This window comes from Triticum dicoccoides, chromosome 3A (assembly GCF_002162155.2).
Source record: "Triticum dicoccoides isolate Atlit2015 ecotype Zavitan chromosome 3A, WEW_v2.0, whole genome shotgun sequence".
NCBI lineage: Eukaryota > Viridiplantae > Streptophyta > Magnoliopsida > Poales > Poaceae > Triticum > Triticum dicoccoides.
This window is the reverse complement of record NC_041384.1, coordinates 482,728,061-482,744,808: the sequence shown is the minus strand read 5'-3', so window position 1 is coordinate 482,744,808 and position 16,748 is coordinate 482,728,061.

Below are 16,748 nucleotides of genomic sequence, written 5' to 3'. Positions count from 1 at the left end.
GAGCAAATGACAAACTACTCCGAAAGATTTAAGTGAAGATCGATGAGTAGTCGAATAATTATGAAACTATATGAAGACTCTCTAACATTTAAGAATTCCATATCTTGGTATTTTATTCAAACATCAAGCAAAACTAAAGAAAATGAAATGACGCTCCAAGCAAAACACATATCATGTGGCGAATAAAAATATAGCTCCAAGTAAAGTTACCGATGAACGAAGACGGAAGAGGGGATGCCTTCCGGGGCATCCCCAAGCTTAGGCTCTTGGCTATCCTTGAATATTACCTTGGGGTGACTTGGGCATCCCCAAGCTTAGGCTCTTGCCACTCCTTATTCCATAGTCCATCGAATCGTTACCCAAAACTTGAAAACTTCACAACACAAAACTTAACAGAAAACTCGTAAGCTCCATTAGTATAAGAAAATAAATCACCACTTCAAGGTACTGTAATTAAATCATTCTTTATTTATATTGGTGTTAAACCTACTTTATTCCAACTTCTCTATGGTTTATAAACTATTTTACTAGCCATAGATTCATCAAAATAAGCAAACAACACACGAAAAACAGAATCTGTCAAAAACAGAACAGTCTGTAGTAATCTGAATCAAACGTATACTTATGGAACTCATAAAATTCTCAAATAAATTTCTGGACCTGAGGAATTTATCTATTAATCATCTTCAAAAATAATTAACTAAATATCACTCTCCAAATAAATATGACAGCAATTCTCGTGAGTGCTAAAGTTTCTGTTTTTTACAGCATGATCAACAAGACTTTCCCCAAGTCTTCCCAAAGGTTCTACTTGGCACAAACACTAATTAAACACATAAAACCACATCTAAACAGAGGCTATATGAATTATTTATTACTAAACAGTAGAAAAAAGCAAGGAACAAAAATAAAATTGGGTTGCCTCCCAACAAGCGCTATCGTTTAACGCCACTAGCTAGGCATGATGATTTCAATGATGCTCACATAAAAGATAAGGATTGAAACATAAACAGAGCATCATGAAGAATATGACTAGCACATCTAAGTCTAACATACTTCCTATGCATAGGGATTTTGTGAGCAAACAACTTATGGGAACAATAATCAACTAGCATAGGAAGGTAAAACGAGCATAACTTAGAAACTTTAAGCACATAGAGAGGAAACTTGATATTATTGCAATTCCTACAAGCATATATTCCTCCCTCATAATAATTTTCAGTAGTATCATGAATGAATTCAACAATATAACCAGCACCTAAAGCATTCTTTTCATGATCTACAAGCATGGAAAATTTACTACTCTCCACATAAGCAAGATTCTTCTCATTCGGAATAGTGGGAGTATCATAAGAGACTCGAATACTATAAATTGTTTCCACATCAAAAGAGTAATGTTCAGAAAAGGGGTAACCATAATCATGACAAGTTTTATAAATATAATCCTCACTACTTGTTATAGAATATGTATCATCACAATAATTATCATAAGTAGGAGGCATGTTATTATCATTATAAATTTGCATATCAAAACTTGGGATACTAAAAATATCATCATTATTAAACATAGCATCCCCAAGCTTGGGACAAACATTAATTGCAGAAAATATATTCTCAAATATTTCATCCTCATCAAACATAGCTTCCCCAAGCCTGGGCCTTTTCATATCATAAGCGTAATCACTCTCATCATTAATAGTATGGATAGCACCAATAGTATAGCAATTATCATATTCTTCCAAGCAAGTGCCAAAAAGATTTTCAAGATCATAAGAAGTATCATTATCTTCCATAATTATATTTTCATGAGGCACAATCGTAATAGGAGCAGCATTATTTGGGAGAGATATCTTTTTACCTCTCTTCCTTTTTCTTTTCTTCTTCTTCACCACATCATGTGTGGGTTCAATCCTCTTTTCAGAGCTCCTTATTAATGAGATTGGTTGAATAGGAGGCTCCTCCTCGTTACCTGATTCATCATAAGAAATAATAGGAGGACATTGGGAAGTCTCTTCCCTTTCATTAGTATTCTCTTCATCTTCTATTTGTTTTATTTTCTTTATGTAGTTGGCAATATAAGGATTTTCAATACAATTCACCGCACAATACATATAAATTTCCTCTAGATCAAAGCCAAGAAGTTTGTAACGGGAAAATTCTGGAAGATGATTAGTTAAACATTTCATTTCTTCATAACCCATAAGCAAACTGAGTTCATTATAATGTGCAAGGGAAATCAAGCCATCACAATTTTTGGACACGATACAATCATGAAACAATTTGCATCGGATAGCTAAATGACCACTTTCATTGCAAAGTCCACAAGTACGGCTAAGAAAAATTAAATTTTCAGCACAATCATCTAGCCTTTCTTGCAACAATTTAGTTTCTAAATACTTATGCCTCTTGCAATTTCTATCTTTCCTATTTGGTGTGTACTTGCAAACCCAATGTACTCCACAAAAATTGACATGTTTATAGGAGACATTTTCATCATAACTAGTGCAATCATCATTAGTATGATGGATATTCAAAGAATTCGTACCAACAACATTGCAATCATGCTCATCATTCAAATATTTAGTGCCAAACATTTTATAGATTTCTTTTCTAGCACTTGAGCACAATTTTCCTTTGCATCATACTCACGAAAGATATTAAAAAGGTGAAGCGTATGCGACAAACTCAATTCCATTTTTTGTAGTTTTCTTTTATAAACTAAACTAGTGATAAAAAAATAAACTAAAAGACTTGATTGCAAGATCTAAAGATATACCTTCAAGCACTCACCTCCCCGGCAACGGCGCCAGAAAAGATCTTGATGTCTACTACACAACCTTCTTCTTGTAGACGTTGTTGGGCCTCCAAGTGCAGAGGTTTTTAGGACAGTAGCAAATTTCCCTCAAATGGATGACCTAAGGTTTATCAATCCGTAGGAGGCGTAGGATGAAGATGGTCTCTCTCAAGCAACCCTTCAACCAAATAAGAAAGAGTCTCTTGTGTCCCCAACACACCCAATACAATGGTAAATTGTATAGGTGCACTAGTTCGGCGAAGAGATGGTGAAACAAGTGGTATATGGATAGTAGATAAAGGTATTTGTAATCTGAAATAATAAAAACAGCAAGGTAGCAAGTGATAAAAGTGAGCGTAAACGGTATTGCGATGCGTGGAAATAAGGCCTAGGGTTCATACTTTCACTAGTGCAAGTCCTCTCAACAATAATATCATAATTGGATCACATAACTATCCTTCAACATGCAACAAAGAGTCACTCCAAAGTCACTAATAGTGGAGAACGAACGAAGAGATTATGGTAGGGTACGAAACCACCTCAAAGTTATTCTTTCCAATCAATCCGTTGGGCTATTCCTATAGGTGTCACAAACAGCCCTAGAGTTCGTACTAGAATAACACCTTAAGATACAAATCAACCAAAACCCTAATGTCACCTAGATACTCCATTGTCACCTCAAGTATCCGTGGGTATGATTATACGATATGCATCACACAATCTCAGATTCATCTATTCAACCAACACATAGAACCTCAAAGAGTGCCCCAAAGTTTCTACTGGAGAATCACGACGAGAACGTGTGCCAACCCCTATGCATAGGTTCCCAATGTCACGAAACCCGCAAGTTGATCACCAAGACATACATCAAGTGTTCTCAAATCTTTAAAGACTCAATCCAATAAGATAACTTTAAAGGGGAAACTCAATTCATTACAAGAGAGAAGAGGGGGAGGAGAAACTTAGGATCCAACTATAATAGCAAAGCTCGCGATACATCAAGATCGCATCATCTCAAGAACACGAGAAAGAGAGATCAAACACATAGCTACTGGTACATACCCTCAGCCCCGAGGGTGAACTACTCCCTCCTCTTCATGGAGAGCATCGGGATGATGAAGATGGCCACCGGTGAGGGTTGCCCCCTCCGGCAGGGTGCTGGAACAGGGTCCCGATTGACTTTTGGTGGCTATAGAGGCTTGCGGCAGCGGAACTCCCGATCCAATCTCTGTTCTGGAAGTTTTACGATATGACGATATATATGGGTACAGGAAGTACGTCGGAGGAGCCACGGGGGCCCCACGAGGTAGGGGGGCGCGCCCTAGGGGGGTGGGCACGCCCCCACCCTCGTGGGCAGCCCGTGTCTCCCCTGACGTGCACCCCAAGTTCCCTGGGTTGCTTTCCTTCCAAAAATAACTTCTCCAGTTGATTTCGTTCTGTTTCGACTTCGTTTGATATTCCTTTTCTTCGAAACACTAAAATAGGCATAAAACAGCAAATCTGGGCTGGGCCTCCGGTTAATAGGTTAGTCCCGAAAATAATATAGAAGTGGATATTAAAGCCCAATATTGCCCAAAATAGTAGATAATATAGCATGGAGCAATCAAAAATTATAGATACGTTGGAGACGTATCAAGTCTCGATGTTGTTTTTGGACTATCATTACACTTAAAGATATCCTAAGGCCCGGAAAATGTTATCACCAACAAAACTTGAGCTAGTCCTAGAAGTGAGACCAGGAACCTTTTATTTAACCATTTATCATTCCACATGTGCATATGAGTTTTCCACTGGAACACATATTCTAGGGTCCTACCAATTATAGCACAGAATATAAACTCCATAATTATGAATATGGAAATATAATAATACAAATATTATTGTCTCTAGGGCATATTTCCAACAGTCTCCCACTTGCACCAGAGTCAATAATCTAGTTGCATGTTTTCTTAACACACAAGGCTATCCGGTGCTGCTCATGCTTTGCCAGTGGTAGAGCCTTCATCACCGGATTTGGCACTCTTCAAATCCCAATGTTATTTGTGTTGGTTACATTATGGTAACACTATATCTCAATATAGTCCATTCTATAGTAACACCATATCTCCATATAGTTCAACTACTATATCTCCATATAGTCAATATACACTTTGGAACTATCAATAAACTCTTATTGATCCAGATTTATACTCTTTAAAAGCTTCTAAAGTTCCAATCTATAATTATTCCATGAAGTTTTTTTTGCGTAACCTTTACAACAAACACTTGTGTAACTACTTACAACAATCTCTTCATTGTTGGGAAACGTTGCATGCAAAACAAAAAAATATTCTACGCATACGCAATGATCTATCCATTTAGATGCATAGCAACGAGGGGGAGAGTATGCGTACATACCCTCGTGGACCGTAAGCGGAAGCGTTTAAGAACGCGGTTGATGTAGTCGAACTTCTTCGCGCTCCAACCGATCAAGTACCGAACGTACGGCACCTCAGTGTTCTGCACACGTTCATCTCGGTGACGTCCTCCGCCTTCTTGATCCAGCAAGACGGCGAGGTAGTAGATGAGTTCCGGCAACACAACGGCATGGTGACAGTGATGGTGAAGTGATCTCTGTAGGGCTTTGCGTAAGCACAACAAATATATGACCGGGGTTGTAAACGATGGAGGGGGGCGCCACAAATGGCTAGGCAATTGTCTGTTGTGTGCTAGGCACCCCCTCCCACATATATATAGGTGGGAGGGAGGGAGGAGCAGCCAAAGGAGGTGCCCAAGTAGGAGGAATCCTACTTGGGGTCCCTCCCAAGCCACGCCCCCCTTTCCTTATTTGGAGTGCGGGGAAAGGAAAGGGAGGGTGGCGCCCCCTGTCGGTGTCAAAACCGGCGGATCTCGGGTAGGGGGTCCCGAACTGTGCGCCTAAGGTCGATGGTAACATGAGACAAGGGACACGATGTTTACCCAGGTTCGGCCCTCTCGATGGAGGTAATACCCTACTTCCTGCTTGATTGATCTTGATGATATGAGTATTACAAGAGTTGATATACCACAAGATCATAGAGGCTAAACCCTAGAAGCTAGCCTATGATTTTGATTGTTTGTATATCTATCGACCAGCCTGGCCCTGGTTTATATAATGCACCAGAGGCCTAGGATAACAAGAGTCCTAGCCAAATACGCCGATGCAGGAGGAGTCCTTGTCTTGACCACCAAGTCTTGTGGAATCTTCCTTGTATGCGGCAGCTGTCCGAACTGGCCCATGAGTATACGACCATGGGGGTCCTCAGCCCAATCTAACTGTCCGGGAGACAACATGGTGAGTACCCCCTAGTCCAGAACACCGTCAGTAGCCCCCTGAACCGGTCTTCAAGTTGGGTGTAACGCCCCGAGACCGATGTGCCAGGTGTCGTTCAGTTATTCGCGGTTGTTGCGTTGTCATTTGCTTGCGTGTCATGCATTGCATATCATGTCATCATGTGCATTTCATTTGCATACGTGTTCGTCTCATGCATCCGAGCTTTTTCCCCGTTGTCCGTTTTGCATTCCGGCGCTTCGTTCTCCTCCGGTGGTCATTTCTACCTTTCTTTCTTGTGTGGGGGTTAAACATTTCCGGATTGGACTGAGTCTTGCCAAGCGGCCTTGGTTTACTACCGGTAGACCGCCTGTCAAGTTTCGTACCATTTGGACTTCGTTTGATACTCCAACGGTTAACCGAGGGACCGAGAAGGCCTCGTGTGTGTTGCAGCCCAACACCTCTCCAATTTGGCCCAAAACCCACCTAAACCCTCTCCATCATCTAGAGCGTTCGATCACGATCGCGTGGCCGAAAACCGCACCTCATTTGGACTCCTAGCTCCCTCTACCTATAAAAGAGCACCCCTCCCCGAAATTTCGGATCAATTCGCGGATGAAACCCTAGAAACTTCCCACTCCGTCGCCGGACGTGTCCGCCCGCACCGGACACGTCCACCGGCCGCGTCATCCCGACGAATCAGGGAGCGCCACGTCAGCTCCACTGTCACCCAAGCCAACCACAGGGTGCCATGTGTCCTCCCGCGCCCGCTCCCTTCCGCCAGCAGCAGTGTGCCCCGCCGTTGTTCTGTGCCGCCTCCACCTCCACTTCCCTGCTCCTCCCGCCTGCGACCAACCTCGCCGCTGCTGCAGTCGCCGCCGCCGACCTCCAGGTCGTCCTGCCGCCTACCCTCCCCTCTTTCTCCGAGCTCTCTCTGCTCCCTAACCTCTATCTCTCTCTCTTCCATCACATGCCACCATGGATGTCGGCTCCGTCGAGCTATCGCCGCCCTAAGCTCGGCCTTGGGTCAGATCCGGCTGGGAAACAGGACCCCGCCAACCTCCCGTGGCCGGATCCGCCACTCCGTGTCCTTCTCCGCGCCTCCTCGCCGGCTAGTTCGCCGGAGTGCCCCGTGACCATGGCCTCGGTCGACCACCTGTGCGGGAGAGACAATGAGTGCCCGCGTGGGCCTCCTCCCCGCCTTGGCCTCCCAGGCCCAGCTCCAGCCAGGCCAGATCCGCGGCCTGCCTCTCTCCTCCACCGACCTACCTTCTCCTCTCCACGTCTGGGCCGAAGCCCATGGGTGAGCCGCCCCAGCGCCCACCTGTTTTTTTCCTGCTGTTGGGCTAGTCCATTTCGGCCCATGTCATGTTTTTTTCAGCGCCTGGGTTTTCCTATTTATCCAGAGATTGCCTGTTTTGCAGAAAAGTCCCCCTAGTTCATGCATTTAATAACTCACTAACCGTGCATCGGATTAAAATGTTTTATATATGAAACTTGCTCAGAATTTTGTGTAGATTAATAATATCCAACTTTCATCTATGTTTGAAATGTTAAAAATGTTGTTTGCATTAATTTGCTCCTATGCCATGTTAAAATGATTTAATTCATAACTAAATAACCGTAGCTCCGATTTAAATAAACTTTATATGTAAATGGGGTAGAATTTTGCCTAGTTTAACATGGTGGCATCATCTTGCTTGTTTAATAAATATAAAATATGGTTTAGGGCAGAACAGGACCAAACCTAATATATGCACATGGGGATTTAACGGAATTGTTGCTCGTTGTTTCCGGCCTCATTTAAACTTGACTAGATGGTATAGTTTTGTCATGCTTCACCTCTTGCCATGCTTAACAACATTTAATATTGCTGAGTACCTAACCGGGAGAGAACTAAATAATTGACGTGGTGTTTTGTCAATATGCATCCCGATGCATATTGAGCTCCACTTAATTTGTAGGATTGCTTGTGCTCTTTGCCATGCCATGCATACTTAAACCGGACATGCATCATACTTGATTGTGCATCATGCCATGATTATTGTTTACCATGATTGTTTGCTTCTTTCCGGTGTTGCTTCTTCGGGTTGGTCCCGTTAACGTCGAGTTTGTGAGGATCCGTTCGACTACGTCCGTTTGTCTTCTTCATGGACTCGTTCTTCTTCCTTGCGGGATCTCATGCAAGATGATCATATCCTCGAAATCACTACTATCTTTGCTATGCTAGTTTGCTCGCTCTTTGCTATGCCAATGCTACGATGCCTACCATTTGCTTGTCAGCCTCCCAATTGCCATGTCAAACCTCTAACCCACCGTGTCCTAGCAAACCGTTGATTGGCTATGTTACCGCTTTGCTCAGGCCCTCCTATAGCGTTGTTAGTTGCAGGTGAAGATTGGAGCTTGTTCCTTGTTGGAACATGGATATTTTGTTGGGATATCACAATATATCTTATTTAATTAATGCATCTATATACTTGGTAAAGGGTGGAAGGCTCGGCCTTATGCCTGGTGTTTTGTTCCACTCTTGCCGCCCTAGTTTCCGTCATATCGGTGTTATGTTTCCGGATTTTGCGTTCCTTACGCGGTTGGGCTATTATGGGAACCCCTTGACAGTTCGCCTTAAGTAAAGCTTTTCCAGCAATGCCCAACATTGGTTTTACCATTCGCCACCTAGCCTTTTTCCCTTGGGAGTCGTGCATCCTGAGGGTCATCTTATTTTAACCCCCCGGGCCAGTGCTTGTCTAAGTGTTGGTCTGAACTGAGTAGACTGCGGGGCCACCTCGGGGAAACTTGAGGGCTGGTTTTACTCGTAGGATGTCTCATCCGGTGTTGCCCTGAGAACGAGATATGTGCAGCTCCCATCAGGATGTCGGCACATCGGGCGGTGTTGCTGGTTTAGTTTTACCCTGTCGAAATGTCTTGTTGTACCGGGATACCGAGTCTGATCGGAAAGTCTCGGGTGGAGGTCTATTCCTTCGTTGACCGTGAGAGCTTGTGATGGGCTAAGTTGGGACACCCCTGCAGGGACTTGAACTTTCGAAAGCCGTGCCCATGGTTATGGGCAGATGGGAATTTGTTAACGTCCGGTTGTAGAAAACTGAAGTTGACCTTAATTAAAACGAATCAACAGCGTGTGTAACCGTGATGGTCTCTTTTCGGCGGAGTCCGGGAAGTGAACACGGTTGTTGGAGTTATGCTTGATGTAGGTCGTTATAGGATCACTTCTTGATCATACTCTTATCGACCGTGCTTTGCCTTCTCTTCTCGCTCTCTTTTGCGTATGTCAGCCACCATATATGCTAGTCGCTTGCTGCAGCTCCATCTCATACCTTTACCTTACCCATAAGCTTAAATAGTCTTGATCGCGAGGGTGCGAGATTGCTGAGTCCCTGTGGCTCACAGATACTTCCAAAACCAGTTTGCAGGTGCCGATGAGTCCGTGCAGATGACGCAACCAAGCTCAGGAGGAGCTCGATGAAGATCGTGTTCTTTAGGTTGTTTCATTCTAGTTGATCAGTAGTGGAGCCCAGTTGGGGTCGATCGGGGACCGTGTCGTATTTGGGGTTCTTCTTTTATTTTGGTTCCATAGTCGGACCTTGATTGTATTTGATTGATGTAATGCTTTATTCATGTAATTGTGTGAAGTGGCGATTGTAAGCCAACTATGTATCTTTTTCCCTTATGTATTACATGGGTTGTGTGAAGATTACCTCACTTGCGACATTGCTTTCAATGTGGTTATGCCTCTAAGTCGTGCTTCGACACGTGGGAGATATAGCCGCATCGAGGGCGTTACAAGTTGGTATCAGAGCCTTCCCCGACCTTAGGAGCCCCCACTGATTGATCGTTTGTAGCAGCCGAGTTGTGTCTAGAAAAATGTTTTGAGTCATTTAGGAATTATATATCGGAGAGTTTAGGAATTCTTTTTACTTCCCAGTCTCCTCATCGCTCTGGTAAGGCATCCTAACGTAGAGTTTTGACTCTTCTCTTCTCAAATTTCACTAAATTTTTTTTAGGATCACGCGGGTATCTGGGAATCGTTCCGATGGTTTTATGATGAGAACATTGTCTTGGTGCCTCCTGTCAGGGGTTTAGTGGAAGTGTCCCGGGGAGTTGAGCTCTGAGGTGTTGTCGTCATAATTTTATCGTTGCAATTCTGGAATACCTGAGTTTAGTACGCCGACATCGAAAATCTCTTTTATGCAGTTCGTTCGTGAGATAACCTCGACGCCACCCAGTACTGGGGCGGGAGTTCGGGAGTATCGCCATAACTTGTATAACGGATGCTTTTCGAAGGTTGAGGTAGATGATTTCTGAAGGTTTCTTGGTTATGTGTTGAAGGATGGATACAGCTGGATGTAGGATTTGCTAGTTTTGGGTGAGATATTATGCTTCCCCTGTATCCCCAACACCTGATTGCATAACCGGAAAATTTCGGGAGTTTCATAGGTGGAAATTCAAGTAGCTCTTAGGATATGTTTCCGACGGATGTATGATATGAAATTGGGGTTCGACGTCTAGTGGTCCGCCTATCCACGGTCGGTTTTACAATGGTCTCGTTGTGTCTTAAAGAGTCCTTGGCTATGCCGACTCGGGGACGCTTCGTATGTCATGTGCACTGCCTTGTACATGATGGTGCTGTACGATCGAGCCCGTGTAGGCCCCACCACGAAAACTTCGGACGAAATCTCTATCATATGTTTGTTCCGGTTTATTCTGCGAGCCAATCCTTTGTTTTGTTTTGAGTTGTGGTATTCGAGTTGCTTCGAAGTCAAATGTTGATTGCATCCCTTTCCTAAGCAGTGCTCTCATACCTCTATGTGAATACTAATCCTTCTCGATCATCGAGTCTGTCATGTCAATCCTTTTCAACCGGTGTGTTTCTCTTCAAGTGAATCTGATCATTTCAACATCCGCAAGATCAAGTATTAGTTCTTCTCAACGGCATTTGTTTCATCCGTCCCCAAGTTGCCTTTGTTTTTCTCGCCCTCCCTCCCTTGTTTTTCTTCAAGGACTCAGATTTCTTAATCGAGTATCCATCTTATTCATGTGAAGCCTCCCCACTCCTTTTCCGTCAATATTCTTACCTGGTGTTGCTCATGAAGATTCTAACGGAGCCTCAAGTTTATCATTCTTTGTTCTTTTATCTTCCCCGGTGTTCTCAATGCAATCTTTCGATGGTGATCACATCCTTTTCCTCGTTTCAAATGTGTTCTCATGCCGGTGCTCATCATATTCATTCATTTCTCGCTATTCAATTGTTCCAGAGTGCTCAAGATATCTCAGAAGGCTCGTCTTTTCATTCAAGATCAGTTCAACCTATTTTGAGGTTGTTATATCATTCAAGTCGTTTTATTTAACTGGTACAAATCTCTCTTCTAAGCAATCGTTCTATGGTGTATCTTTTGAGTGGGCCCTAACCCACAGGTCTTTTCCCAGGATCTTACCTGACTCCTCTTATTTTCCTGGAGCTATCCTCAAATTTCTTTTCGAAGTCTGACGTAAGAATGAGTTATCATCAGCCTAATGCCTTTCTCCAAGATCTTTCAAATTCTTTTCATCGGGGGCTCAATCTCTTCGCTTTTAATTATTTCGGAGTGCCTCAATAATTCATGGTGGTGTTTCTAGTCGTCATTCTCAGATTTGAAGACCGAAGTAGAGTTTCTCTTTAATCTTGCTCCATTCTCTTCAAGACTCATGGTGCTAGCTTGTTGCCATCCTCTCATAATTGTTTTCGATTGTGAAAATTCTTTTCACCCATCCGAAGCAATTCAAGAGTCTTCTCAGTTTGTTATCCGGAGTTCATCAATTCAGGGTTATTCATTCACAACTTTCAGTGATGGTTCTCCAAATCTTACCGGTGCATAATGCAAGTGATCTCTAATCAGTTCGTGATCTCTTTGTTCTCATGTATCAAATTCCCTCAAGTATCTTCATTTGTTCTTTAATTCCTTCTTCCCGGTGTTTCCTTACCTTTTCTTCAATCGTTTTCAATTCTTACGGTGGTTCATGCAAGAGTTCTCGTCATCCGCCATCATATCAACTCTTTCGTTATTTTCAATCCTACCGGTGGATCATTGAAGACCTTTCTCAAGTTTATGTTATATCTCTCTTAATCTTTCCTACGAGAATAAGTAATATGTCAAATCCGTTGATTGTCATCAATTTAATTGGTGAAGGATACGCATAATGTAATTCTTATTCTTGTCTCATCGAGTAAACTTAATTCCTTATTCCGGAGGTTCATCAAATTCTCGATTCAAGTTGTCCATCTTTCTTTCTGGAGCTCAAAGTTATTTCAATTATTTCTTCGCGAAGATCCATCTAATCATCGCAAGGCTTCACCTTGTGTTTTCAACTTCTCTTTCTTTTCGTTTGATCAGTCTTTTATTACTGGAGTTCTTCGAGAGTTTCTTCATGGTGGCTCATCAAGGATTTAATTCCTTCTCGAAGTTTTCTTCGACATTCTTTTCTAAGGAGTTCAAGCTTTCTTCATATTGATATCCGGAGTGCAATTCTTTCTTCCGTATCATTGGAGGTGGTATTATGTCATTCTTGATAATTTGAGTTCATGTTTCATGATTCACATCTTATTAAGAATGAGGTATTTTAAATCCTTCAATCTCGTCATTGGAGTTACCTTGGGTTATATTTCACCTAAAGCCTTCCCTAAGGATTGTTGCTATCTATGGTGCTTATAAATGATCCAAGTTCTTGATTTATTCTCCCGGTGCGATAGTTTCTCGTATCCTTCTTGATATCAAGCCAATTTATTGTTCCGTTAGTGGCAGAATTTCACCTCATAATTTTGAGATGTCTTCCATAAGCCCACTGCCAGCTTACTCTTTTCGTTGTTGGATTCCCAATTCGACCCTTCTCCTAAGGACGCCTTCTCAAGCTCTTTTGTGGCAGAAGTTGGCATTTTCTTCTCCATTCCCCTATCTCAATTATCTATCTTCTATTCTTTTGTTCCGGAGGCATTGTGATGTTGCCCTCTTCTACCCATCTTCTTGTTTTGTCATGATAGTATTCTTTTCTTTGCTTATCCATTCAACCGGAGTGTCATGTTTTCTTTCGAGCTCTCTCATCTTATCAAATTTTGCATCCCTTCTCAACCGGAGTGCTGTCCAAATTATATCAGTCTTATTCCTTCTCTATCTTGTCTTAACCGGAGTGGTTTCAATATATATCTTGGCCCTCAACCTCAAGGGTTTTTTTTCGCAATGTTCTTTGTCCCTCCTTTCTAACGGAGTGCTTTCGACTTTGTTCTCCTTCGTTGTATTCTTTTCTCAAATTTGTTCAACCTCTTCAAGGTTCGTGGTTTCACTCGTTTGTCAATGAAGAAACTTAGTTTTACCTCTTCTTTTTCTCTGCCGTTGTCCCTCTAGTGCCATTCTAGATCTCGGGACGAGATCCTCTCATAGTGGTGGAGTGTTGTAACGCCTCGAGACCGATGTGCCAGGTGTCGTTCAGTTATTCGCGGTTGTTGCGTTGTCATTTGCTTGCGTGTCATGCATTGCATATCATGTCATCATGTGCATTTCATTTGCATACGTGTTCGTCTCATGCATCCGAGGTTTTTCCCCGTTGTCCGTTTTGCATTCCGGCGCTTCGTTCTCCTCCGGTGGTCATTTCTACCTTTCTTTCTTGTGTGGGGGTTAAACATTTCCGGATTGGACCGAGTCTTGCCAAGCGGCCTTGGTTTACTACCGGTAGACCGCCTGTCAAGTTTCGTACCATTTGGACTTCGTTTGATACTCCGACGGTTAACCGAGGGACCGAGAAGGCCTCGTGTGTGTTGCAGCCCAACACCTCTCCAATTTGGCCCAAAACCCACCTAAACCCTCTCCATCATCTAGAGCGTTCGATCACGATCGTGTGGCCGAAAACCGCACCTCATTTGGACTCTCCTAGCTCCCTCTACCTATAAAAGAGCACCCCTCCCCGAAATTTCGGATCAATTCGCGGATGAAACCCTAGCAATTTCCCACTCCGTCGCCGGACGTGTCCGCCCGCACCGGACGCGTCCACCGGCCGCGTCATCCCGACGAATCAGGGAGCGCCACATCAGCTCCACTGTCGCCCGAGCCAACCACAGCGCGCCATGTGTCCTCCCGCGCCCGCTCCCTTCCGCCAGTAGCAGTGCGCCTCGCCGTCGTTCTGTGCTGCCTCTACCTCCGCTTCCCCGCTCCTCCCGCCTGCGACCGACCTCGCCGCTGCTGTAGTCGCCGCCGACGACCTCCAGGTCGTCCTGCCGCCTACCCTCCCCTCTTTCTCCGAGCTCTCTCTGCTCCCTAACCTCTCTCTCTCTCTCTCTTCCATCACATGCCGCCATTGATGTCGGCTCCGTCGAGCTATCGCCGCCCTAAGCTCGGCCTTGGGTCAGATCCAGCTGGGAAACAGGACCCCGCCAACCTCCCGTGGCCGGATCCGCCACTCCGTGTCCTTCTCCGCGCCTCCTCACCGGCTAGTTCGCCGGAGTGCCCCGTGACCATGGCCTCGGTCGACCACCTGTGCGGGAGAGACAACGAGCGCCCGCGTGGGCCTCCTCCCCGCCTTGGCCTCCCAGGCCCAGCTCCAGCCAGGCCAGATCCGCGGCCTGCCTCTCTCCTCCACCGACCTACCTTCTCCTCTCCACGTCTGGGCCGAAGCCCATGGGTGAGCCGCCCCAGCGCCCACCTGTTTTTTTCCTGCTGTTGGGCTAGTCCATTTCGGCCCATGTCATGTTTTTTTTCAGCGCCTGGGTTTTCCTATTTATCCAGAGATTGCCTGTTTTGCAGAAAAATCCCCCTAGTTCATGCATTTAATAACTCACTAACCGTGCATCGGATTAAAATGTTTTATATATGAAACTTGCTCAGAATTTTGTGTAGATTAATAATATCCAACTTTCATCTATGTTTGAAATGTTAAAAATGTTGTTTGCATTAATTTGCTCCTATGCCATGTTAAAATGATTTAATTCATAACTAAATAACCGTAGCTCCGATTTAAATAAACTTTATATGTAAATGGGGTAGAATTTTGACTAGTTTAACATGGTGGCATCATCTTGCTTGTTTAATAACTATAAAATATGGTTTAGGGCAGAACAGGACCAAACCTTATATATGCACATGGGGATTTAACGGAATTGTTGCTCGTTGTTTCCGGCCTCATTTAAACTTGACTAGATGGTATAGTTTTGTCATGCTTCACCTCTTGCCATGCTTAACAACATTTAATATTGCTGAGTACCTAACCGGGAGAGAACTAAATAATTGACGTGGTGTTTTGTCAATATGCATCCCGATGCATATTGAGCCCCACTTAATTTGTAGGATTGCTTGTGCTCTTTGCCATGCCATGCATACTTAAACCGGACATGCATCATACTTGATTGTGCATCATGCCATGATTATGTGATGGTTGTTTACCATGATTGTTTGCTTCTTTCTGGTGTTGCTTCTTCGGGTTGGTCCCATTAACGTCGAGTTTGTGAGGATCCGTTCGACTACGTCCGTTTGTCTTCTTCATGGACTCGTTCTTCTTCCTTGCGGGATCTCAGGCAAGATGATCATATCCTCGAAATCACTACTATCTTTGCTATGCTAGTTTGCTCGCTCTTTGCTATGCCAATGCTACGATGCCTACCATTTGCTTGTCAGCCTCCCAATTGCCATGTCAAACCTCTAACCCACCGTGTCCTAGCAAACCGTTGATTGGCTATGTTACCGCTTTGCTCAGCCCCTCCTATAGCGTTGTTAGTTGCAGGTGAAGATTGGAGCTTGTTCCTTGTTGGAACATGGATATTTTGTTGGGATATCACAATATATCTTATTTAATTAATGCATCTATATACTTGGTAAAGGGTGGAAGGCTCGGCCTTATGCCTGGTGTTTTGTTCCACTCTTGCCGCCCTAGTTTCCGTCATATCGGTGTTATGTTCCCGGATTTTGCGTTCCTTATGCGGTTGGGCTATTATGGGAACCCCTTGATAGTTCGCCTGAAGTAAAGCTTTTCCAGCAATGCCCAACATTGGTTTTACCATTCGCCACCTAGCCTTTTTCCCTTGGGAGTCGCGCATCCCGAGGGTCATCTTATTTTAACCCCCCCGGGCCAGTGCTTGTCTAAGTGTTGGTCCGAACTGAGTAGACTGCAGGGCCACCTCGGGGAAACTTGAGGGCTGGTTTTACTCGTAGGATGTCTCATCCGGTGTTGCCCTGAGAACGAGATATGTGCAGCTCCCATCAGGATGTCGGCACATCGGGCGGTGTTGCTGGTTTAGTTTTACCCTGTCGAAATGTCTTGTTGTACCGGGATACCGAGTCTGATCGGAACGTCTCGGGTGGAGGTTTATTCCTTCGTTGACCGTGAGAGCTTGTGATGGGCTAAGTTGGGACACCCCTGCAGGGATTTGAACTTTCGAAAGCCGTGCCCGTGGTTATGGGCAGATGGTAATTTGTTAACGTCCGGTTGTAGAAAACTGAAGTTGACCTTAATTAAAATGAATCAACAGCGTGTGTAACCGTGATGGTCTCTTTTCGGCGGAGTCCGGGAAGTGAACAGGGTTGTTGGAGTTATGCTTGACGTAGGTCGTTATAGGATCACTTCTTGATCATACTCTTATCGACCGTGCTTTGCCTTCTCTTCTCGCTCTCTTTTGCGTATGTTAGCCACCAT